Source organism: Podarcis bocagei (genome assembly GCF_964188305.1).
Source record: "Podarcis bocagei genome assembly, chromosome: 4".
Taxonomy (NCBI): Eukaryota; Metazoa; Chordata; class Lepidosauria; order Squamata; family Lacertidae; genus Podarcis; species Podarcis bocagei.
In genome coordinates this window covers 3,192,506-3,218,674 of record NC_138128.1, presented here as the reverse complement: position 1 = coordinate 3,218,674, position 26,169 = coordinate 3,192,506, and the positions used below count along the sequence as shown (strand labels likewise).

General features: G+C 45.7%; 1 protein-coding gene and 1 long non-coding RNA gene across 6 annotated transcripts in view; one reads left to right on the top strand and one right to left on the bottom strand.

Moving 5' to 3' along the window:
- Positions 1-26,169, bottom strand: part of BCL6 (BCL6 transcription repressor) — a 73,843-nt gene that overhangs the window by 28,339 nt on the left and 19,335 nt on the right. For 2 of the 4 annotated variants that reach the window (XM_081190201.1, XM_081190207.1), the window contains exon 1: positions 3,547-3,634. The exons of 1 other annotated variant lie outside the window; for it this stretch is intronic. The gene's annotated coding sequence lies outside the window, so the exon portion shown is untranslated. Of the gene's footprint in view, positions 1-3,546; positions 3,635-26,169 lie in introns of those variants that run through there. One more of the 4 variants, XM_081190206.1, reaches the window with a different exon arrangement.
- On the top strand, positions 3,872-14,849 carry LOC308585155. 2 transcript variants are annotated; one of them, XR_014007086.1, is made up of 2 exons: positions 3,872-11,342; positions 14,719-14,849. It is a non-coding gene; the product is annotated as an uncharacterized lncRNA (long non-coding RNA). The 2 variants fall into 2 exon arrangements; XR_014007087.1 differs by having other exon boundaries at positions 13,693-14,849.

Here is a 26,169-nt window from a genome sequence, read left to right as displayed (position 1 = left end):
GAACATGATCCCCCCCCTCCAGCTCCCCCCACCCGTAAATATAGACCCCTTTATTCTAAGGAAGCGCTTTAAGAAATTTAACAAAAAGTGCCGGAGGGGGAGAGAGCGAGGATTGAACTCTCGGAGTTGGCTGCGCTCGATCTCCTTTCGCCTTGGCCGTTCCTTAAGCAAACAAACAAGACTTCGCCGCCTTCTCCACGGCCCCGCTCTCGCCCTCCAAAGCATTTTAATTTGGGGAGGGGGGGTACCAAAACAAACAGGCACCCCTGACTCGTGGGTCTTTGGCTCTGCAGAGGGGGCAGTTAGTTGCCCTGGTCTTTAGGGCTTTGGAGGGGGCTCCCCACCCCCCACCTTGTCCAAACCCAGATCCTAAATTTTGCCTCTTTCTCTGCAGGGATTAAGGAGATCAGTTTACAGACGGGTAAGTGTTAATAAATGCGTCTCCTTCCCCGCTATTAATTCCTGTGTTCCCTTCCAGGAACGCTTCTTCAAGCGTCTGGGTTGGTTGGTTTTTTAAAGGGGCCGTCTGGGCCATTCTGGAGAGATAGGGGAAGCCTGGAGCAACCAGCGAGGCGTAACTGCGCGGTAACTGCCCCACTTCCATAGTCAAGGGGTAGAGAAAGATGGGGTCTCCCATCTCCCCACACCTATTTCAAGGCTTAATGTCTAGGGGAGCGGGGTGGCAAAATTTGGCTAGAATGGAATTGGGGAAGGGGTCTGTTATTCCGGGGTAGGTGATTCCAGAATAAGAGAGCAAAAAGACCCCCCCCACCCCCCAAAAAAATTAAAACCGCACTCCAGGCTTGCCTGATCTCCCCATCACCAATCCTAACGTCCAGCAGTAACATCTATAGATTAAATTCTAGTGTTCCCCATATCTATTACAGAATATTACATATATCTTTCAAATGCACTGGGGTTTTTTTCTTCTTCTAAAAACTGGGCTCGTGTTTCGGAAACCAGACTTTCCTACATCCTTCAGAGAGGCTCATTTTTTAATTGTTTCTTGAAAATAAAGTCGCCACATTTGCTATCAGGCGGGGGGGGGGAGAGAAGAAGAGAAAACAGGGATTAATATTAATCCAACAGCCACCTCCACCAGGCAGACTCTGTTTTCATGGCACAGCTTCTGTTCCCAAGCTCAGCTGGCTGTCTTTCTCTCCCCCCCCCCCCGCCACCGTCCCCACGCGCACACACGCCGGGGAGCCTGGAAACATTCGCGCGCCAGCAGGACCCGACGCGCGCTAGCCGATATCGAACGCAGATGGAGTCTCCTCGGGGCCGGCACCTGCCTATTTTTCGCTCAGGAAAAAACACAACAACCCGGCGCCCCGCGGAGGCAGGGGCGCGGATATAAATAAACAAGAGGGTCTGCCCCCTAACTTTTTCTCTTCACCCCGCCCTACCCAAATATAACCCACCCTGGAGAATTCTGCTGCGTGATAAAGTCCCCCGGCATCGCCAAAGTATCCAAGATGAAGCATTTCGCCTTTCCTAATATTTTTCAAAGACACGAGTCCCCCATATATTCATCGCTCCCCATATTTTTAAAGAGAGAAACGAAACGCATCGTGGCAAATATTTTTTTCCTGCAGCTCCATTTTAATACATATATATTATTTATATATATATACTGTACATGCACACGTGAAATTGCGATGCGGGGGTAGAGATGTTGGGAACTGCCTGCCTCTCTGGGTTTGCGGCAGAGACTGCCGGCGGAACCAGACAGGTTTTTTCCCCCCTTTTTTTCTGGGGCTGTTACGGGAGGGAAGCACCGTCCTACGTTGGGCTCGTGCGCGCATCTTGCGCGCCGGGCCAGGGACCTCCGCCTCCCGCGCTCCTCCGCGCGCGCGCGCGCGCCCGCCTTTGGAAGAGCCCCGGCGCTCTCCGGCTTCGCGCGCGGCGCTCCGGCGGCGGCTACCCGGGCCGCGCCGGATGACAGCCGGCCGAGAAGGAGGAGGAGGAGGAAGGAGAGAGGAGGAGGCCGGCCCGGCCATTGGGAGGCGAGTGGCAGGCACGCAGCCCCGGCCGCCGCAGAAATACACACAGAGCGCGAGGCCAGAGAGGCGCCCCCCTCCCTCTCCGGCCCCGATCCCGGGAGACGCGCCGCGGCAGGTGCCCGAAGCCTCGGGACCCGGCCGATCTCTTTTGGGGGGCAAGTTGCCCGGACACAAGTCAGTCGTAAGCTGGCTTTTTGTCTGCCCCCGAGAAAAGACAAAAAAGGGAATTTTGGGGGTGCGTGTCTTCTATCCTCTGCATGTTTCCTCGGGAGTGAGCCCCATTGGGGAAACCCCTTCACCCCGGCGCGCAATCCTATATATACACGCTTTGGTGGGTTTCGGAGCGCCAGCCGGCTGCATGTTTACTTGTGCTTGTTTATTTATATTTGGGTCGCCCGGTGGAACAAACAAACAACCGTCCCCTCCTCCTCCTCCTCCTCCTCCGCTTCTTTCCCTTCCCCGGCTGCCCTTGTGCGCTTCGCCCGCGCGCACGCGAGGCCCTGGTCGGTGGAGCGGCGCCAGGCGAGCGAGGCGAGCTGGCGTTATCGAGCGCCCGAAAGGAAAGAGAACAGAGGGGGGAGAAGGAAAAAACAAAACACGTTTCGGGGGACCCAGTTTTGCAAAGTGATTGAAAAGGAAAATAAAAATAAGAGGGTGGGGGAAATTTGAAAAATGCCTCCATGGCCAAAAAATATTAAGACCCGGTCACGATGGGACAAACACGAGCAAAGGCGGCCGCCGGCTCTGAGCATGGGGAGGAAAAGAGGTGCCCTGCTCGGATCGCCCGATCAACACAACCACCAGCTTCCCCCAGAGCTCTCTCGCGCTCTCCCTCCCGCCCCGCCAGCTTCCTTCCACGGGTAGCCCTTCCAAAAAAAACAGCCCAGGAAACACGCGATCCCGACACAACAGCCACGATCCTCGGCAAAACGCCCCGCGCCTCCTCGCCTTTCCAAAATGAAACTGACAAGCGTCAAAACAGCCACCCTCTCTGCTCCCTGCAAGCAGAAATTGACACTCTCAGGAGAGAGAGGCGGGCAGGCAGCAAACCCCGCCGGGGAGACTGACAAGGCTTAAGAGCCAAGCATGGCTTTCCCCCCCTCCTGGTGGCTCTGGGCGATTGGAGAGCAGGGGGAGCCCTGCGCGCCCGCCCGCCTGCCTTCCACCTGCCGCACACACATACAACGCGAGAAACAGACCCCCCTTTGCAAAAGCACCGGCGCCGAACGGGACCAGAGCCTTCCCCCCCCCTCCAGCCACCTCCCCCTCCTTGCTCAAGAAAGCCCCCGATTTCCAGGCAACAAAAAAGGTGGCAATGGGATGGATGGAAATGAAAGAGGCGCAGCGCGCAACGGAGCCCTGGCACCGCCGCCGTCGCCGCCAGCATCTTGGCTGCGTTGCTATTGTTATTGCTCTAAATATTATTATGGTTATTATTCTGGTTATTATTAATCATCCTCATCCAAAGAGGCACGGCGCAGGCAGCAGCAGCAGCAGCCCGGACAGCGGCAGCAATGCAAAGCAGCGAGCGAGAGCGAATCACCTGGTCTCCGCGCTTTCCTAGAAACTCCTTGCATCACCACTTCTAAGAACCCCAGTTCTAAGAATCAACACAGCTCAATTCTCGGAATTTGAGCGGCAGGCGCTACCATCGCAGACAGCCCGGGGAGGATCCCGGGGAAGGGCTTTCTGCCAGGAGGGGCCAAAGGGGGCCCGGAACCCACTCGAGAACACCCCCGAGCTTGTAGAGAGAATATTGGAAGGGGTCTCCAAGGAGACCCCCGGGAAAAAACTTGCGGGAAGGGGCCAGAAGGGAGGTGCGGGGCCCGGCCCCCCCCGTCGCCAATGGTAGGCTCCTCTCTGGCAGTCACGTGGGGACCTTGCCTACCGTGACGTCAGGGATCGGCCTCAATACAATGTTGCAGAGTTCTATTCGCTTGCCTCCCCCCTCCTCCCTCCCGCCCGCCTCCCCCCGCTGGAATTCTGAGAACTAATTTGCTTGGCGGTGACATAAGAGAAATCCGGGGATCCGGGGCGAATTCCATTTCGCAGCTTCGGTTCCCACCCCCCCCCCATCCCAGCATCTCTTTAAGGGAGAGGGGAAAAAAGCTTTAACAACCCCCCCCCTCCTCGTTCCAAAGACTTTTGCATTTGCTTTTCAGGTCCTAAGCAGAGAGAGAGGGAGAGAGACCCAAAACATGGTGATAATAATATGCAGCTTTTGATGGGGGGGGGGTTGCTTTGACTTTTTGCTTTTTCTCTCTCCCCCCCCCCCCGCCGCCGCCAGCAATATTCAGTAGGAAAAGGGAGAAAAAGAAACGAGAGCAGGAGGAGGGCAGAGAGAAATCCTCGTTGCGCCGCAGGCGTTGGTGGGGGTGAAGAATTGGAGTAAGGTTCGTATTTTTTAAAAAACTGAAAAAGGAAGAAGGGGGGGGGACCCAGACCTGCAGTTTTTCGGGCTGAGAGCGAGGAAGAAGGAGAAGAAGCCCGTTCAGAAATAAGACACTTTTGTTTTTTGTTTTGTTTTTCTTCTTTGCTTTACTGGGGAATTTTGTGTGTGTGCGTTCGTGCAAATACCTTGTCTTTTTCTTTTTTTAATTTATCGACAGTGCGTTTGTGGAATGTTCCTTTCAAGAGAGATCTGGGACTTGCTTTTTGCTTTTTTGGAAAACATCTCCTCTGGGCTCTTGTGATTTCAGAGAAGGGGGAGGATTCGCTGCTGGAGAAACAAGGTCGTGGTTTGTTTGTGGATTCTTGTTTTTGTTTTTCCGTTCTAGCTACTTTTTCTGGAAGTTTTTCAGTTTTGTGGGGTTCCCCCTCCGCCTCCAGTGGCTCTCCTATAAATCGAGGACTCTTCATCAATCTCAATTTGCTGGGAGGACTCACTCGGCTTATCTTTCTGAAGGATTCTGACATGGTGGTTCGGTTCTGGGACGCTTCACTTTCCCCCCTTTGCCCTGTTCAGATTGTGGGTCTTCAGGGGCTCCCAAATGGACCAGCCCCCCCCCCTCTGTTTAAGTGGGGAAGGCAAGAGGGAAAGTTGCAGAAGCAGCTCGCTTTGCTTATGGTGGAACCGCAAGCGGGCCTTGCAGTACCCACGCCTGGCTTGCAGCTGTGGGGTGGGCAGCTGGGTGACGGGGGAGGGCAGATCCAGACCCCCTTGTGCCCTGCAGGCTGGGTCATAGCAGATCTCTGGCTTTGAAGGGGAGTTGTGTGTGTTTGGGGGGGGGGGTGTTCCATCTGGAGCAAATGTAAAATGAAACCAGGGTTTGGGAATCCCTGGCTGTCAAAACAGTTTTCTGCCTCGAAAGCTTGTCCTTGATTAGAAATGAGAGCAGTTTAATGCGGATCGTTCTGCGTGCTCCAGAGTCTCTGCAAAGCCTTTATTTTAAAGTTGTAGATTGAAAATTATTGCTAGGAATTTTTTTTTTTTTGGGGGGGGGGGTTATTTGTTCGCTTTGTAGCATTTCAGAACTGCCTGTGTGTTTGTGTGAAAAGGCCTCCCTTCTTTTTAACTGTTGAAGGAGACTTTAGACCTGGAAACATGTGTGGCCTCTTGGGTTTTATCAAGCTAAATAGATTGTAAATATATATATATGTATCTCTGCATGGCCTGGGAGGGGGCACGGAGGGGGAAGACGGTTTGCCAAAACTTTGAGGATCAAAGGTGTTGTTGTTCTTGTTTTGGAACTTATGACGATGGAGATGTATTTCTGACTTTCACTGTATCAGGGCCTAACCAGCATGCCGTCCTATCAAGCGGAGTTCTCAATTATTTGTTTGTTTAATGATAATAAACCTCTAATTGTTATGAGATTGGGGGAGGATCTATAAATAGCTCAGTGACTCTTTCTCTCTTAAACTCTCTCTCTCCCCCCCCCCCCTTTGACAGAAGGAGGAGGGGAAGAGAATCAAGGAAGCTCGATAAACTATGAATGGGAATTTGTTTACAACAATCTCTCCAAGTTTGAATCACAGCACAGTCACACTGGCTAATCAGATTGCTTAGGGAAACTGATTAAATGACATGCAAATTGTTTGAAACACTCAGCTGTAACTTCACTGTGTGTGTTTCATTCTCAGTATAAATATTGCATAGATCCTCTCAGATCTTTGAGAAAGGAAGAAATACGCATGATTTTGGGGTTATGCACCTTCCAACGATTAATGTCTTGCAGAGAATTCAGACTTTGAATGCAGTTTAAGAAAAACTGCAATTCAGGAACATGGATTTATCTCATTTTGTCGATTGCAGAGCAAAGGGCACGATGTTTTGGTGGATGTCTGCAAATAGAGCCATAAATCAGAGGGACGATTTGTCCTTGCATTTGTTTGCTTGTGTGCAGATAGATAACAACTATAGTTACAAGTCATTATTTTCCTGAAAATAAAAATCTATATTTCCCTGAAATTTAAATCTCTCGAGTTTGAGGCAGCAAATGGGCTGTTTGAACGGTTTGACATTGACCACCTTAATGCTTTAGCACAATCGCAGTTTGAAGGGGGAGACAAAATTCCTATTGTGTTTCCTTGGAGTATGAAAACTCGTTTCAAATTCATTATTGCGAACCATGCTCCCACCCACTAGATGACAGGATGTCAGCCAATACAGAGTCAAAAAGAATATAAATGCATATGTGTGTTGTAAATAATGGATCAAACTGGCTGAAATTATTTATTTGGATGTCTGCCTGTGGCCCCAAGTAAAATGGACCTCAAGGCTTTGAGTGCGCCTCCTATTTGCACTCCTCCCTGTGTGCCACCGTCTGCCCGCAGCCTAATATTTCCTCCCTATAGGCTGATTTTAAGTGGGGAAGAAATGTATTATTCTTCAGAGCCATTCCCCTTCAGAGGTCAGAGGGTAGTGTTCCTAAAGTAGCCAGAGGGGGCACTGGAGAGCAGGAGGAAGAAGCCATGAATCGCCTTTGCAAATTCCCAGCTGGGTTTCAAGCGCTGTTCTCAAGGGGCCAGATTCCTCCCCCTGCCCCCCCCAAGCCCATCAACCCTGCAAAGCGAGCATCTTTTAGCAAGTGCACACAAACACACACATTGCACCTGCTTCCATGTTTTTAAAGCCTCGGTAGAGAGGTCCCAAGAAAAGGATTTGGGTGGGAAGCAGCTGTTTGTTGCTTTGCAATAGCCCCTCTGTGCAAAAGAGAAAAAGAATGGGGAGGAATATCTGATTTTGCCATTTTTCCATCACTTGCTTTGAAGTCCCAGGGTCTGCAAATATCCCTGCAAGGTGTGTCTGTCAGGGATGCTTTAGCTGAGATCCCTGCATTGCATTGGGGCTGGACTAGATGACTCTTAGGGTCCCTCCCAACTGTACGGTTCTATGATTCTAAGTATCTGGGAGGGTCCCCATCTCTGTTACACCCCATTCCCCACTTTGAAAGCAGAACCTGCCGTTTTTAATATGGGACTCGCGAGACTGAATGCCCTCACACAGTTGACGGCGAGGGGGAATTGTCTTACCGAGATGAACAACATTGAGAGCCCTGGAAAGGCACAATATAAATGCAAAGGAAAGTGTATATGGGGTAAAAAGGTATAGCCTTGATCGATAGGTGGCTATGGAATTCGACCACCCACCATGCATACTGGAGATGAGGGAGAAATTCAGTTCGGTTTTGCATTTAAAGGCAAACCGACCTAATTCACACTTTCTCTGAATAATAAGCAAACCGAAAAGTGGAAGTATCCTTCAAAATTTGCACTTTTCTGAATTTTGCAAGGCAGTTCTACAGTCGAGTAATGTGTACGGAAATGCATATCCTGGGGCAAAGTATGCATTAAAGGCATACATTACTGGCTTTTTTCTTTCTTAAAGAAATCATAACATTCTTTTCAATAGTAGCAAAAGAGAAAAATCATGGACGACTCTGGCACGATGCAATGCAACAGAATTACATACAATATTAAGTCTGCTATACACCTGAAAGCCCAAACTAAGTCACTAATATTTTCAAATAAAACTGCCATGAAGATGACTGAATCACTGGCGGCTCTCTAAACTCACCTCCACCATTAATAAACTTTAAGAAGGGATATTATTCTTTATCAAACAAGCTGAGTTCAGTCTCCCCTTGAATTACTCAGCAGTGGTTAAATGTTTCAAGAGATGTTTCGATGTTTCGAGAGAGCTATACCGCATGCATTGTTATAACAAATCTCTTTTACATTATATTGTCAATTACACTGTGATCTTCAGATGAAGGGCGGTATAGAAAGTTAGTTAGTTAATTAATTAATTAATGTTGGCATTTGCCCTTTAGATTTCCAGTCCTTGTCTCACAGAAACTAACAGCAGAACTGTCTGAGTCTTACATGACACTGCAGGATGTATAGGAGGGAAATGTTTTTGCAAAAAAAATGTTTATTAGGCAGACCTTCATGCACAATTGTGTATATTAGGAGATATTTGCAGTGGCGATGAATATTTATAAAAACTTTGAAAAGTGGTTTTTTAAAAAAAAAATAAAAACTGATATGGAAACGTGAACTGGATTTAACATTGGCAAAAAATGAGAAACTGAAGGAAACTGAAACTGACCATTTTGCCCACCTACCCCTCCTGAAATATAATCAATAAGGTCCCTTATATTTTTAAATCTTAGTTCTGTCTCCTGCTGGTTCATCTATATATTTTCTTCCAGCTCTCACTGTGGATCCTGCCCTCTCCATCAATTTTCCTTCATGCAGCTGAGGAGGGAATTTAGCTTTCACTCCAGGACCCTGCCGGATAAGTCACTGATTTTCCCATATAAGTGAATGGAGGGGCTTTTGTTTCATCTGAGAGCAATCAGGAGAGAATGGGGTGTAGGACATCCACTGTGACCAGCGGGGATGGGTTGGCCCTGCGTGCAGGAAAAAACCCACAACAACAACATCAACAAGTGGGCATCTGCTTTGCATTTGGGTTGGAGCTGCTATTTCTGATCGGATGGAAATTAAAAAGGGCATATTTGAGCCTTGGCTCCCCAGCCAAATGGCTCATTCCTGCCTGCCCACTCCCTGGCCTCGCATTCGGAGAAGTTAGCCTGCCGTTTCCCTTCCTGGAAAAGCTCTGTGCAGGGATGGCGTGCGGCACAAAACATTTTAGCCATTTAATTGTCGTGCTCTTAAGCAACCGTTCGATGAACAGTTAGGTTAAAATGCACGTTGCAGGACCCCAGCAAGCACCCTCAAAATAACCTTCCTCCCCAAAGCTTTACTGATCCAGCAAATGACTTAAACGCAGGAGCGTTCGATGATGCAGTTGAGATGTGAGCATGTTTACTTGGAAGTAAATCCCAATGATTTCAATGTGCCTTGGAGGAGCTTAGCCAGAGTGCTGCTTCTTGGAGCAGATTTACACTCAAATTCATCCCTTTAAATAAGCTGACATCCTGTCACTAAACTTGTTTTTTTCGATTGGAGGAATTAAGCAAATGAAGTATCCTCTGAAGGATGGTGCCTAAATCACCAAAAAGGCACAGATATTTTGTAACGATGGCCCAATCACGGGATCTTTTCCTAAGGGGACTGAAGCACAGATTATGAAATCCACATTTTAAAGTCACGATTGATTCTTACGGAACAATTCTGTTATGCTTTTGCAACTGCAAATAATTTCTCTTTTGATACAGTGGTACTTCGGGTTACAGATGCTTCAGCTTATATACGCTTCAGGTTACATACGCTTCAGGTTACAGACTCCGCTAACCCAGAAATAGTACCTCGCGTTAAGAACTTTGCTTCAGGATGAGAACAGAAATCGTGCGGCGGCAGCGAGAGGCCCCATGAGCTAAAGTGGTACCTCAGGTTAAGAACAGTTTCAGGTTAAGTACGGACCTCCAGAACGAATTAGGTTCTTCACCCGAGGTACCACTGTACATTCTCTTGTTTCCTCTCACGCAAATTGTATAGTCCAGAGGGAGCAGAACTTTAGCTTGATGATTTCCGGGTGAATAACTGATGCAGTCCATTTTGCATGTCACAATGCCCCCAAAAACTGAGAGCAGGGACACTGGAGGGGCAAACAAGAGAAACCATGCAACTGTCTAGAACTCAAAAGAAGTGTTTGCAAATCTCCAAACTTCAATCAAGTCCCAAATTGGAATCTCTGGCATTAGAAATCTGAATGTGAAGCTTTTCAAAATTTGAAACCCTAGCCTTGTGGGTGTCTTGCCAGTTGCACTGGCAGGCACGAAATGTGAAATCCCGTAAGCTGTCAGCTGTCAAGTGCTAAATGCTGGACCATGCTCTCCTAGCAAACAGCATTGCTTGTCAGCTATCAAACAGTGTCGACTGGCAGTCATCAAAAGGTTTGGGATCAAATAATCACGAGGCTGGTTTCGATGCAAGTTAAGAAATATCTGGTGAATATTGCTTGGCAAATATTCGAGCATTCAGGGAAGAGTTAGCAGCCGTTTTGTTTGGGCTGCACTTTCGGAAACAGCCAACTCGTTTTGGCTCTACAGCCATCCCAGACCCGACGAAGGCTGTTCAGTGATCTCACAGTCCAAGAGGAACTGGCCTTAGATAGGGTGATCTCCAAGACCCTGAAGGAAAGCTGCCGAATTTATTCCTCGGTTTTCTTACTGGCCCTTCACCACATGGTTTAAGGGCAGGAGCAACAATAGAATAACGTGCAGTTAGGGAGCAGAATGAGTCCAGTTCCAAAAGAAAGTGAAGCCCTTCCAAATGGAGCAGGACAGCTCACAGGAAATTAAACCGGTTGCACAAAGTGCCAACTGCTGTCCTGTCCTTGGTTGTGCATCTTTCCCTTTCTGAGGTGGAGGCCTGACAGCAAGGCCCACGGGGTAACATGACAGCTGTCATTACATGCAATCAACCCTACCTTCCGTGGCAGGACATAATGGAACTTGTAATATGTTTCTTCTTCTTTCTTTTCTCCTTCCTATTTTCAAAATTAACCTCCACCTACGTTCCTCACTCTTTCCCCCCACGAAAATGAGAGAAGAATGCGTATTTTAATAACCCAATTACATCTTCAATTGCAATAATTTTTGGGAGGGGAAGCATTAATCTATTCAGGGAACACGGGCTCATAAACTAGGTTGATAAGTTGCCCTGTAGCACATCTCCACTGTGGTTTATAGACCCTCAAAGTGATTTATGTGATGCACAGAGGGAAAGTAGATTTTCATCTCTTTCAGACCACAAAAAAATATTTATGGGAAATTAGCTCTGGAATTTTAATCCATGCATTTTTTTTTAATTTTTAAAACTTTGATTTATATCCCACTTTTAGAAGCCAAGGCAATGTACAAGGGGTTCCCCGGAAGTCTCCCACCTGGATTATGGCAAGAAGACATGTTTAGCATCTGCAATGGGGTAGCCTCATGAGTCCTCAAATCATGTATTATTATTATTACTATTTTATTATTATTATTATTATTATTATTATTATTATTATTATTATTATTATTATTATTTCTGCGGATACTCAAAGGTATGCAGTACTGGCACCATTATATCTGGAAGAGAAGCACTGGTTAAAAATGTGGCACTGACAGTAACAGCGAGTACCAGTACCATTTTTTCTAGAAGAAAAGCACTGGCGGTTACTATCCAAAGATATATAATAAGGAATGTGAGTGCATAGGTGAAACCGATAGTCATTCCTGACTGATTAACCCAGATTAAGAACAGAGTGGGCATATTCCATGCATATTATCTGGTGGATATAAAACCCATCTGCCTTTGTCCTTGCACTGGTGAATATTATGGGTTACATTTTAATGGTGTCAGGTTGTTGTTGTTTTAATTAAATCGAACGCTTCCTCTTTTTCTTCTTCTCATGAGCCCCCAAAATGCAAACAAGGGCATCCACCCTTGTTATCCCCCTTCATCCCTCGAGGTTTTCAAAACAACGTAACTATTGCATTTCCAGATTTGTACTGGCTGCCTCTTGAGCATCCTAGCCAAAATTTGGATTGTTTGCACATTAGGGAGGGCCCTGTTTCCTGCTATTTGTCCAGTTAGTGAGCATTTCAGCCTTATTTTGCAATCAATCTAGCCTTCTTCTTTTTCCTCCTCCTCTTCTTCTTTTAAAAAAGTTTGAGGCTGGGTGGCGGCTTTCTGTACAGCCCCTGTGCTATTTCCAGGTCTGACATATAATTTTCTTCTGCTACTACCTTTCTTCTTTGTTTGTTCCCAAGCGTCAGTATAATTCACAGCAGACTGCATGAGGTGTCCCAAGATCTTATCTCCCTGATGTTCAGTTTTTAACTGCCTGCTTGCTTGCTTGCTTAATGTACATAAACATCACATGGCTGTATGATTTTTATTTTTTAATATTATGTGTCTTCTGGTTTTATAGCATCAGCAATGCATGTAACCAAGCTGCTAGGGTTTGCTTTTCTGCTCCTTGCCTGGACTACAGATGCACTTAAATAATTAGCTGAGAGCAAGCCTCCAATTGATCTCCAAAACAGCATTACTAGTCTATAATACCAGTGACGGCAGAATTGTTTTGAGCTGGGTGATGCACTAAAGCTGAACTTTTGCAAAAGCATCATAATGTGTTCCTTCGTATGATGCAGCCCAAACTTTTCCAGACCCGTGCCCCTTGTTCCCATAAGCTCATCTCCTCGTGCCCCTTATCCAACGCTATAAAAGGCATTATTCAGAACAGCAGTTGGCACAACTCACTAAGCAATACAATTCAAAAACAGCAACAATTAATTGCACGGTTATCCAAAATCCAATTAAAACTAATTTGTTTAATTCAACAAAATTGATGATCCAACTTTTCTGATAATCATTTATACCTCCGGGCCTGCCCCCCCTTGCCTCTTAACATCACCTAGGTAACTCCCCCCCCCCCCGCAAGTGGTACCACCCAATTTGGTAACCAGTATTTTAGATCATTTAAACGAGTGGACTGGCTGATTTAGATACATCCATCAGTGCTTAACCCGGTGCTGAGTGTCTAAAGCTGGTATGGAGAAGATCTGTACCCCTTCAGAGCTTCTTGGAGGGATTCAAATGTTCCCCATCCCAGATCCTATAGCCCTTGGGCAGGGGACAGACCTTAGGGTCCCTGCAGAGGACAACCTGGGTGCTGAATTTAGGACTTAATACATGTAGAACTTTGCATCTCCAAACATAACCTCCTCTCTTCCTATGAGCAGACCCAGGGCCAGATTTAGGTTTGATGAGGCCCTCACCTACTGAAGGTAATGGGGCCCTTTCTATGTCCAGCTGTCCTTTGTCAACAACAAATTGCCACTGTTTTTTGTGTTGAATGTATGCTATATGGTAATTTATGGACCTCATAGGAGCCTACACAACACAAAACACTGTTGCTGTATGTAGGTTTTATTTTATTCATCTTTTATATTTTGGAAATGTACATCCAGGGGTTTTGTGTTTTTTTTCCTTTAAATTTTTTTGGGGGTCCCAAGAGAGTGGGGCCATAAGCTAGAGCTTGTTTAGCTTATACGTAACTCCGGCTCCGAACAGACCCCATCGTTTTCTTCCCCTAAGAACATGCATGTGTCACAAATGCCTTTCTGCAACGAGAGGCGTGGTTTGAGAATTCCTGGAAGTTAGGCTTTTTAAACCAGAAAACCCTTTGCTACCTCAGAGTTGTGGAAGCTAATTGTGGCTGCTTCGTGATGACAATCCCTCAAAAGCTTTTGTTTTTTAGGTGTGACGGCTTTTTTTTTTTTAAAAAAAGGACTTCCATTTGCAGAGGCAGTATACCTCCGAAAGCCAAACGCTCAAGCCCAAATATTGGGGAGGGGGCATTCTGAGGGACCCACACCCTGCTGGCGGAGAATCTGCTTGGGCAGAAGATGCTGGATTCGGTGGGCAAATGGCCTGACCCAGGATGAGCCTTCGGTTATTCCTATGAAGGAAAGGCACAGTCCTCTCCATTTCTCCAACTGAACTTTGGTAATGATCAAGCCTGGGTGAAGTTCCACATGGAGTATTACGATCTGGGAGGATGTAGGCAGATTTATATAAATAAATTTCTGCTATTAGAGGCCAGAATGCTCTGTGCTTTAAGTGCCGTATTTTCCCATCTATAAGATGCCCCCATGTATAAGACGCCCCCTATTTTGGGGAATCCGGTTTAAGAAAATGGGGGGGGGGAGAGATACTATCTGTGTATAAGACGAGCCCAGATTTTGAGCATTATTTTAAAGTAAAAAAAACCACATAGTCTTATACACGGAAAAATACGGTATATCACCAGGGTGAATATTCCATCACCGCCTCATTTCCCCCTCTTTCATTCCCCCCTCTCTGGTTGTTTTGCCAAATGTAGGAATACATTTAAGCTTAACCATTTGGGCCGCTGGTATTCAAAGGTTTGGCAAATTGCCCTTCTGGAAAAGATATCTCAGAAACTGAAAGTATCTAAAGAACTTGATGGCATGATTTTATTCCATATACAAATACCGAGGCACTCAGTGGGACTGCCAACATATACAAAGGTCTGGCTCATTTAAGACGAGATAGAACCTTTATTCTCAATAATGATGGGACTCACACCAGTGGAGAATGCTTTTATTTTATAAATCTTTATTATTTGCGAAGGGAATCTTTGCACGAGTTAATATATTATTATTTATTCGGAGCTTCCCTGTACCTTTGTGCACTTTCAGACTGTGACGCTTTGTGGTTTAAATGTCTGATTTTTTTGTTTTTCTTCTTCTTTTTTTGTTATGTTTGCCCTTTGTTCATAAATCAATAAAAGAAAACAAATCCAGAATATTAAAGTGGAAAACGCAGCATTTAGAAATTATAACAGAAATGCGTTGGAAATATCAAAATACCATGGTTAGTTTTCCAGAGCTCAATGAATAAACATGAGATATATTGACAAAACTGTATCTTCTCTTGTCTTCTTTCTCTGAGTTAAATTATTTCTGCTAAGTTTTGACATTTGCGTGACGTGCCACACTTTGACAGATGGAGATGTACTGCAACACCGATTCTTTGCAACGATTATCTTGGTCGCTGCCTGAAGCTTGGAGAATCAGTAAAGGAGTTGTGCTCTGCCTAATAAATCTAAATAACCCAGCCAGTAGATCTGACGAGAAAACCCACAGTCTCATTAATTTTATTTTCCTTTCAACTGCAATCCTACTCACACCGATCTGAGAGTAAGTCCTATCGAACTCAGCGGGACTTTGGAATAAACATGCTAATTTCTAAACTCAATAAGATTGTGGTCCGTTCTACAGATGTGTAGGAAAACTGCAAACAAACAGTTGCACCACCAGGGTTTATTAAAGCGCTCTCTGTATATTTTATCCAATTCATGGGGTGCGAAATGCAAATTTGCAAAGCATCCCACAATGGTTTTTCTCTAAGGGAAATTCCTTCGTGAAGTTCTTGCACAACTCTGATCCCATAATGCTTCTCCCCCGCACAATGTCCTATTTTGATGGACATTATTTCGAGACAGGTAATGATGTAAGTACCATATATTATAGTTGAATAAAACTTTGATCATACCGCTTTGAATTCTGTGCCACAGTTAATCACTATGTATCAGTTGAACCGAAGGAGAACCAAATCCTATTTCCTCTCTGATCATTAAGGGTATCTTCACATTCAAATTATTGAAGCCAGCAGGGATTTCCCCCTCCCCTCGTAAAATGCGTAATCAATTGATAACCGATTAAGCAAGTCCTACTTTTGAAATACACCCTTGACTCATCCCATCCCAAATTTTCTTATCCAGTGTGTGGTGAAATACATTTCCAATTTGATTTATTTCCTTCCTTCCTTCCTTCCTTCCTTCCTTCCTTCCTTCCTTCCTTCCTTCCTTCCTTCCTCCCTCCCTCCCTCCCTCCCTCCCTCCCTCCCTCCCTCCCTCCCTCCCTCCCTTTCTTTCTTTCTTTCTTTCTTTCTTTCCTGCAATAACTGGCACAGAGGCCAGTTGTGCCCAGGGAGGAATTTCCTTGCCGTTTCATGATTCTCAGAGACTTATTCATTTATTATTTCATGTATTTATTGCATTTATAGCCTCTTCTCTCCCCCCCCCCAGGAGCTCAAGGTGGAAATACGTGCCTTGTTCCCCCCCTCATTTAATCCCCACAACAGCCTGACAAGGTAGGACAGGCTGAAAGGTGGAGACTGGCGCCCACGGTGACTCCCAGCGAGCTTCATGGCCCTGGCACTGGTATTTCCCAGCCCTTAGTCCAACAAATGTAACCACTACACCACACTGCCTCTCTCAACAGAGGCAAATAATTGCTCACCTTCTAACATTGTGTATGCCATCAAATGCCAGCAGTGCCCTTCAGCTCTCTATTCTGGACAAAGAGGACAAACCCTATGCCAAAGGATAAGTGGACATAAATCTGACATCAGGAATCGCAAGGCAGAGAAGCTAGTAGGAGGACACTTCAGTCTCCCAGGACATTCAGTACAGATCTCAAAGTGGCTGTCTTATTACAAAAGAATTTCAGAAACGGGCTTGAAAGAGAAGTTGCTGAATTACAACTTATCACTAACTATGGAAACTATGGAGAGATCTGGTCTGAATAGAGATATGGGATTCCTGTCTCATTACATATGCTAATCATCTGCATACTATCCCTTGCTTTTTCCTGTAGGACTAATTGCAGTCGTTAACAGTCGTCATGAGTCAATCACCCAACTCCTAAAACCCCACCCCACCTTCCCACTATATATAAGGGTCTGGTGACCTCTTTTTCAGTGTATCTAAAGAAGTGTGCATGCAGATGAAAGCTTAGACCCAGAACAAACTTAGTTGGTCTATAAGGTGCTACTAGACAATTTTTTTTATTTTTTTTATTCCAGAGGCAAATAGTTAACCAAAGAGAAAATGTGCTTCCTGGTTCTGTTCTGATTTGGGGGGGGGGCGAGGGAAGTGACGCTTAGCTTAAAAAGCCTTACTCTCGAGTAAGTCCACAACTTTGGAGACCCTTTAGAGGTGCTGGCTTAAAAGAAGACTATGGAAGGCTGTGATATGTCTGGTTATTATTTATAGATAGCATTTATGTGTCCCAAGTCTGAAGGTTTATAATAGCAGTGCCCACGTCCGCACACAGACAACAGACACATACAAAAATCAGGTTGCAAATTTGGGAAAGTCCCGCTGGAGAAACGCTGTCAATCAAAGCAGACAGTTCTGGACTAAGATGGATCGATGGATTTGATTCAGGATACGACAGATTCCCATTTCCAATCACTGCATTCTTAAACTTGACCCATACCACTAAAACAGAATGCTTCAATTATATTTGCTATTTCCCTAAGCAAACCATGGTGATAATTTCAGCTCCCTTCTTCTGTTGCAGATGATGGAGGCATCTTAGCTGAATATAATTATCAATATATAGCAAGACAGCAGTGACTTTGTATTTGCTATAAGGGTCCTTTCGGGTCGGGGCGAGCTCCCTGCAAGGCGGTAGGGCCAAGTATTTCCTCGGCTGCAGAGAGTGTTTTGCCAGATGTTAACTACTGAGATTTTAAGAGCATGGACCTGAATGCAAAATCTGGGCTTTCTTAAACAGAGAGCATCTCTCGAGGCACATTTATCTCAACAGTCGCCGTTCTGCCTAACCACACAAACTACAGGCAGCAATCTCCCGGGACGTCTTCTTGAACCCGGTTTTTCACCTCGGCAATGAAAATCCCCTAAACCGATTGCCGGACAGCTATCGTAATAGTTTTGAGGGCTTAAATGCATATCAAATTCCATCATAATTCTTTTTACCTCTTGGAGGGTTTAGAATGAATAAAATGTACGAATTGTATTAAATGAAAAGTAAAAATAAGTAATATTTCTTTTTTAAATAAATAAATACAGGATTTATATAGTAGCTCTGTCCTAATCTTACTGATGCTATAAACTGGAATTTAACTTTTAATACTCGTTGGCATATTTATTCATGATTTCAGGCTGTATGCAGTGTCGGCCCTACTCAGAGTAAGCCCACTGATTGTAAGCGAGCAATCCCTGTGCACAAGAAAGGGGCATAGAGCAAAGTGTCGTAAATTAAGCCGGCGTAAATTTACACCGGATCCAAACCCCAGTCACTGATGGGGCTACTAAGCCTGGCAGACAGAAAATGAAAACTTTTAAATTGTGCTCTGCTCTGCGACTCCCCTGAGTGGGCTTAGGATCCGACCTCTGTCCCCCTCTCTAGTCCTGCCTCTTCCATGCCCCCTTTGTGGGGGGGGGGACTTACGCCAGCCTCAGCTCAGCAGAGGAAAAGATCATTTCCGGATCAGGTCCACTGCCCATCTAAACATATGCAGTGCCGTAGCGTGGGGGGTGCAGGGGGGGCCGCCCGCACCGGGCGCAACATCTGGGGGTTAGGGTTAGGGGGCGCAAATCCACGGGTTAGGGGGCACAAATTACTTGCCTTGCCCCGGATGCTGACAACCCACGCTACGCCACTGAACATATGTATCGTGTCCTCACAGTGGCCAAGCAGATCTTGCTCCAAATGGGCAGTGATCGTCCCCCAAATCGGTGCCACCGGCAGTGGTGCTTCTCCAACACTGGCGGAGGCGGCGATCAGGCAGGGCACCCATGGGTGTGCCACCTTGATAGCTTCTGCTGCCTGAAACAGGTCCAGATTTAGGTTTGATGAGGCCCTAAGCTACTGAAGGTCATGGGGCCCTTGATATGGATAAATGCCCCCCATCCAAACAATGACTACCATCAATGCAGGCAAGGAAAAAAAATCATTTTCATTTTTATCATCTACAATACTGTTTTATTTATTATTTATTTATTAGAAGACATCTGTTTAGGGAAGCTTTTAATGTTTGATGCATTACTGTATTTTAATATTCCGTTGGAAGTCGCCCAGAGTGGCTGGGGAAGCCCAACCAGATGGGCGGGGTATAAATAAATAAATAAATTATTATTATTATTATTATTATTATTATTATTATTATTATTATTATTATTATTAATTTATAGTACAGTACACTGATCCCTGCTTTCATTTTATAGATCAGTGGTCCCGTTAGATAGCAAAACGCATGTTCGATTGCTGTTTTAGGGGTTGTTTTTAAAAGTCTGGAACGGATTAACCCGATTTGCATTACCTTCTATGGGAAAGCGCACCTTGGTTTCGGAACGCTTTGGTTTTGGAACGGACTTCCGTAACGGATTATGTTTGAGAACCAAGGTACCGCTGTATATAGAAATGAGCAAATCAGGGATATTTTAGGGAGCAGGCTAGCAGACGAGGCCCATTACTTACATCATAGGAGCCCACAAAACACGGTTGCTGCATGTAGGTTTTATTTTATTTTATTTTTATCTTATATTTTGGAAATGTACATCCAGGTTTTTTCCCCTTTAATTTTTTTGGGGCCCCCCCAAGAGAGTGGGGCCCTGAGCTATAGCTTGTTTAGCTTATATGTAAATCCGGCACGGTCCGAGCATGCTTTTATTTCCAGTAACTGGTATTAGAAACATCGTCTGATACAGTTCAGTGTCTGGAGCAGTGATTTCTCCTTCTGCTTATTTATTTGCATTTTATTAGTTCCACGTACTCAACTAATTGCAACAATAGCGATTACATACCGCAGATGACACCATGGTAGGGAGAAAATCGTGGGTCCTAGGTTCATTAGGAAAACTTGTCAAAAGGCTCGATTTAGCACTATTTCAGGCCCTGAATTTAATGTTCACTGTGCGACAATATTTCCGGTTTTTACAACCATCGTTCTTGCTGTGGCGACTGGGGTGCCAGCCACTCCCTTAGGTCTTACCATTTAATAAATCCCAGAGACCTCGAGGAGGTAAACGTCCCACTTAATTGTCCTATTAAAAGCAGATTAGATCATTAGACAAATTCTTGGGTGAGAAAGGCATGGGGGCTGTGTACCACCTCCACCATTTGGGATATTATGGGCTGTATTCGACTGTGTTCTCTTCTGCCTAGGAATTAATGGACCTCAGTTTGTCACCTCTGTTCATTTCAGTGGGTCTACTTTGAGTAAGACCAACGATGCCCTGTGCCTCTGAATTCCAGTTACTGGTGATCACAAGGGAGAGAGCTGGCTGCTGGTTTTGTGCATGGCTTCTGGACTTTGCAGAGACTTTGCAGAAGAGAAGATACTGCATTTAATGGGCTGTTGGTTTGATCTAGCATGCTTTTTATTATTTAATAGTAATAATAAACATTAGCTAAGCTTGCAAGCCTCAATCAGTTTGATCAGTATCTAATCAGCTAAAACTCTAGAAGATCATCAGGGGAGAGGCTCATTTTAAATGGCAGGGCTGAGAACTGAGTTATTTATGTATATTTTTACAGAATATCTCTGCAGCCTTTAAAGTTTTATACAGGCTCTTAAAGTTGCTCATAAGCTAGAAGGCAAAATAAAAAATATCGGAAGCAGTACTGGTTTTGCAGCCGACCAAAACCTTTCTCTCTCTTTTTTTACCAACTATGTAAATCTGAACTGGAATTTATATATATATATATATATATATATATATATATATATATATATATATAATAAATTTTATTTTATAATGTATATTTTAAAACTTCAGATCCCCCCCAAAATTAAGCCTAACTTGTTTTTAACATCTAGCTTTTATCAGTAAACTTAATGCAAGTTTTATATATATATTTTTGTAAACCACTTAGAACTTTTGATGATTCAGTGATAGAGAAACCTGGTTAAATAAATAACTAAAATCAATATTTCTGTGATATGATTATTAGTTTTATCCAAGTAACTTTTTAAATTACATTTTATGAATATTGCGTTATCTATTTTACATATTTGTAATTATGTTTACATATTTGTAATTATGTTTCTATGCTGCAAACCAAACTGTGGCTTTCCAGTGAAGAAAAGTCAGCAAAGGAAGAGCAATCATCAATTCACCCAAGTAAAATCAGCCACAACAGTTTATTTAATTTTTTTAGTTTAGTCCATTGAGCTTCTTTTGATTCAGGTTTCTTACTTGATCAAGGATGTAAACAGAGCACGAAGCATCCATTTACTGCTTCGTATTGCAAGGTAACCTGCATGGAATTTGGCTAACCTGAACGTTCATTTTGATTTAACAGATTAATTAATTGATCCATCACTTCACTGGCAAATGATCAGCCAGCTGACAAATCTTGTAACTGGTTGACAGCCCTGGATTTAGGGCTCTTTCTCAGACCCTCCAAGTCTCCCTGTTTTCCAGGGACAATTCCGGATTTGCAGAAGCCGTCCTGGTTTCCAATTTGACCCTGGAATGTCCCACTTTTCCTTCGGACGTCCCTATTTTCACCGGAGAAATTTTGGAGTATATGGAGTTAGGGGACCCCTGAGCTAAGGAGACAAGGAACTAAGCAACCTTTAGAAGACACCTGAAGGCAGCCCTGTACAGGAAGGGGTGTTTTTTTTTAATGTTTAATGTTTTATTATGTTTCTCTGTATAAGTTGGAAGCTGCCCAGAGTGGCTGGGGCAAACCAGTCAGATGGGTGGGGTATAAATAATAAAATTGTTATCATGATGGAATAGGATGCCCCTATTTTAACTGGAGAAAAATTGGAGGGTATGCTTTATCACAGATCCTAGAATCGTAGGGACCGTAAAAGTCATTGACTCCAGCCCCCTGCAAGTTTCAGCTAAAGCATACCCCCCCTTTTAAGGCATATGTAAAGTAGACCCCTCCTCTCAATTGTATGTTCTCAGTTATCTACATCAGTGCAGATAACAATAACAATTTATTATTTATACTCCGCTCATCTGGCTGAGTTTCCCCAGCTACTCTGGGTGGCTCCCAAAAGAATATTAAAAACATGATAAAACATCAAGCATTAAAAACTTCCCTAAGCAGGGCTGCCTTCAGATGTCTTCTAAATGTCAGGTAGTTGTTTGTCTCTTTGACATCTGAAGGGAGGGCGTTCCACAGGGCGGGTGCCACCACCGAGAAGGCCCTCTGCATGGTTCCCTGTAATTTGGCTTCTCGCAATGAGGGAACCGCCAGAAGGCCCTCGGAGCTGGACCTCAGTGTCCGGGCAGAACGATGGGGGTGGAGATGCTCCTTCAGGTCTACTGGGCCGAGGCCATTTAGGACTTTAAAGGCCAGCACCAACATTGGAATTGCCATCTCCTCCTCCATGAATCTGTCTAATCCTCTCATAAAGCCATCAAGGATGGCGGCCATAATTGCCTCTTGTGGGAAAGAGCTCCACAGTTTACTCATGTGCGGCATAGTTTCTTTCTTTCAAAGCCAACTCTACTTCATAGAGTCTCCATTATACTTGACATGGTTCTCATGCTCTCCATGCGAGTTGCACCCCAATCCAACCCCTTCCGGGCATTTCTGTCCTTCTGGCGACCATGAAGCATATTTGTGGTGTCTTAGTTGTGGGCACAGACCTTTCCCCATCAATGCTCATGTGTTGTGGCCTAGATAGAATTACTAAATGCAATAATCCCACTGGAACAAGCTAGCCAGTGACTCGAGAGAACGTGCGGCTCTCTGGGCATTTAATTTTGGTTGGGTTATGAAACAGATTCCACAGAGCAGGTGCCACCACTGAGAAGGCCCTCTGCCTGGTTCCCTGTAACCTCACTTCTCACAGTGAGGGAACTGCCAGAAGGCCCTTGGAGCTGGACCTCAGTGTCTGGGCTGAATGATGGGGGTGGATAATAATGCTATCAGTCATACTGAGATTTCTGCATTTCAGAGGGCTGGACTAGATGACTCCTTGGCTCCCTTCCAAGTCTACAATTCTATGATTTTATGAAACCACAGGAGGGGAGAATTACTGTTGTGTTCGAATCCTGCTTGCAGGTTTCCCACAGGTATGTGGTCGGTCACTGTGAGACCAGGATGCCAGACTAGATGGGCCATGGGCCTGATCCGAGGAACAGACTCCCTTGGGAGGTGGTGGAGTCTCCTTCCCTGTTTTAAAACCGAGGTTCGATGGCCATCGGCCAGGGATTCTTTGGCTGCCATTCCTGCATTGCAAGGGGGTTGGACTAGATGACCCTTGGGATCCCAACCACGCCGTTCCGTGATCTAGCGGGCTCTTCTTATTTTCTCCCTCGGATTGGGATGTTTTCGAAGCCACAAGGCTGCTGCGACCACAGAAATGGGGGCAAAAGAGGAGCTGTTCCAGATTAATTAATCCGATCCAAATGGCGTGACTTTCTGCGACACACCCTCTCCGATGAACAAAAAAAGCAGGCCAATGAAACTGGTGCTTATAAATCTCGCAGACTGTCTCCTGGGCACATTTGGAAGCAAGGGGGGAGAGGATGTGCAGAGGGGCAAAGTTTGGAAATCTCAACAGCTGCTCCCAGAAGCGTCCCCCGGAGAAGCTGGCAGCCGGTCCTCATGAATTTTATTTGACTCTTTGAAATGCCAGCTCACGTTATTTAGTTTAATAAGTTAAAGGAGGGGAGAGGAAGGGAGCTGGTGTGTGTGTGTGTGTGTGTAGATGTCTAACACTCTCTGCTCAGCGAGCCGCAGATGTTCTGGCTGTGCCAGGGAGAAGTTCTGCTTTTCCTCGCCACAAGTCAAGGTCTCGCTGCGACGCCGGGAGAACTCCTCAAAATCCAGAGGCTGCTTCTTCGGCCCGTCTGGAAGCTTTTGAGTCGCCATTGCACGGTTGCAAGAAAAGAAAGCAGCAGGAAGAATGTGCAGCATTGGGGTGGTGTAGGGAGAGAAAGAGACAATTTCTCCTTGTCAAAACGAAAGAAAGGGTCTGGCATGACTTTTGCTCATTAGCCATTCCTATTTGTTTGACTGTGGAGTGTTTTGGTTGCATGTCTGGATCTTTTCCTCCCAGCCCAAGGGAGGGGAGCAGTCAAACCAGACTGGCCTGCCTTGTTTTCGTGCAACACGCCCTCCGTACGAAGACACACACACACACACACCTGCCTGCACAAGGCAGGCTGCTCCACACTCCGCTCTGAGCCAGGCCTGCAACGTGCTTTGGGGAGTAGAGAGACGTTGTAGTTTTCCATTCCTGCAAAGTTCCCTTGTTTATCCCAGGCAAGAACCTTTAGACAGGGTGAGCTGCTCTTTCAAGGTGCCCCAGCTCTCCCTCTGGACAAAGTGTGCTCAAAGTCGAAGGGCAGATAAGAGGGTTTTTTAAAAGGGGGGCCTCCAAGGATGGGTGGTGGGCGATTGCGAAGGGACAGAGGTCTTCCACAGACTCCTTTCCTGAGACAATTGCAGTTCCCACCACCACCACCCTCGGATGCACGGAGCAATAAACCACAATAAAAGCCACAAGGCATCATGAAACAGCATCAATAAAAAATTCAAAAAAAAAAAAAATATTGCACGGAGCGGCAAAGAAAAACATTGCCGCTTTGGATGGCAAACAACCGAATGGCAAACTATTAAAATGAAATTTCCATCTCGGCTAAAAGCGAAATTAGATGTGGAAAAAGACAAGGAAAGGCAGAAGGCGAAGGGAACAGTCAGGCACATGATCAGGGTGTTTGGGTTTAATTTAATGTCATATTTACATAGTATCCAAAGCCTTTAAAAAAAGAAGAAGGCAACAACTGAAATGTGGAAAGTATTCAAAACACAAGGGGGTTCACCCCCCGCCACGGTTTCTGAAGTCACGTGAAATTTGTTTTCAACGCTCACAGAAGTTATGCCGAGGAAAGTCAGTGTGATTGCTGTTGGAAATTTGGGGGCACCATTTGTCTGTTTGCATTTCAGTCCCACCATTTTTTTTCTGAGGAGCTCACGGTGCTATGCAGGTTTCTTCTTCTTCTTCTCCTCATTTCATCCCTACAAGAATGCTGTGAAGTAGGTTCGGATGAGAGTCAGTGAATGGCCCAAGGTCATCGATCATAGAATATCTCGCCAAAGTGATGCATGCTCTGGTTATTTCCCGCTTGGACTACTGCAATGTGCTCTACGTGGGGCTACCTTTGAAGGTGACGCGGAAACTACAACTAATCCAGAATGCGGCAGCCAGACTGGTGACTGGGAGCGGCCACTGAGACCGCATAACACCGGTCCTGAAAGACCTGCATTGGCTCCCAGTACGTTTCCGAGCACAATTCAAAGTGTTGGTGCTGACCTTTAAATCCCTAAACGGCCTCAGTCCAGTATATCTGAAGGAGCGTCTCCACCCCCATCGTCCAGCGCAGACACTGAGGTCCAGCGCCAAGGGCCTTCTGGTGGTTCCCTCATTGCGAGAAGCAAAGCTACAGGGAACCAGGCAGAGGGCCTTCTCGGTAGTGGCACCCGCCCTGTGGAACGCCCTCCCTTCAGAAGTGAAGGAAATAAGCAGCTATCTTATTTTTAAAAGACATCTGAAGGCAGCTCTGTTTAGGGAAGTTTTTAATATTTGATGCTGTATTGTTTTTAACACTCGATTGGGAGCCGCCCAGAGTGGCTGGGGAGACTCAGCCAGATGGGCGGGGTATAAATAATAAATTATTATTATTATTATTATTGGAATGTATCCAAGGGTCATCTAGTCCAACCCCCTGGAATGCAGGAATCTCAGCTCAGGCATCCAGGACAGGTGGCCCTCCGACCTCTGCTTAAAAACCTCCAAAGAAGGAGAGTCCACAACCTCCCGAGGGAATCATAGAATCATAGAATCACAGAGTTGGAAGAGACCACAAGGGCCATCGAGTCCAACCCCCTGCCAAGCAGGAAACACCATCAGAGCACTCCTGACATATGGTTGTCAAGCCTCTGCTTAAAGACCTCCAAAGTAGGAGACTCCACCACACTCCTTGGCAGCAAATTCCACTGTCGAACAGCTCTTACTGTCAGAAGGTTTTACCTGAAATTTAGTCAAAATCTCCTTTCCTGCAACTTGAATCCATTGGTTTGAATCCTACCTTCCAGGCAGAGGCAAAGCAAACTGATCTGGTACCTGGGGTGGCGCTCGTCCCGGGTGTGTGTGGCATGCCCTAGGGATGCCGCCGATTGGGGGTTGGCATTTTGCCCCCCCCCCTTTGGAATGACACCTGGGGCAGACTGCCCCCCACCCCCACCTCGGAACGCCCCTGCTTCCAGGATGGGTGAAAACAAGCTTGACCCAATGAGCTCAGCCCAGTATACCTGAAGGAGCGTCTCCATCCCCATCATTCAGCCCAGACACTGAGGTCCAGTGCCGAGGGCCTTCTGGCGGTTCCCTCCCTGCGAGAAGCCAAGTTACAGGGAACCAGGCAGAGGGCCTTTTTGGTGGTGGCACCCTCCCTGTG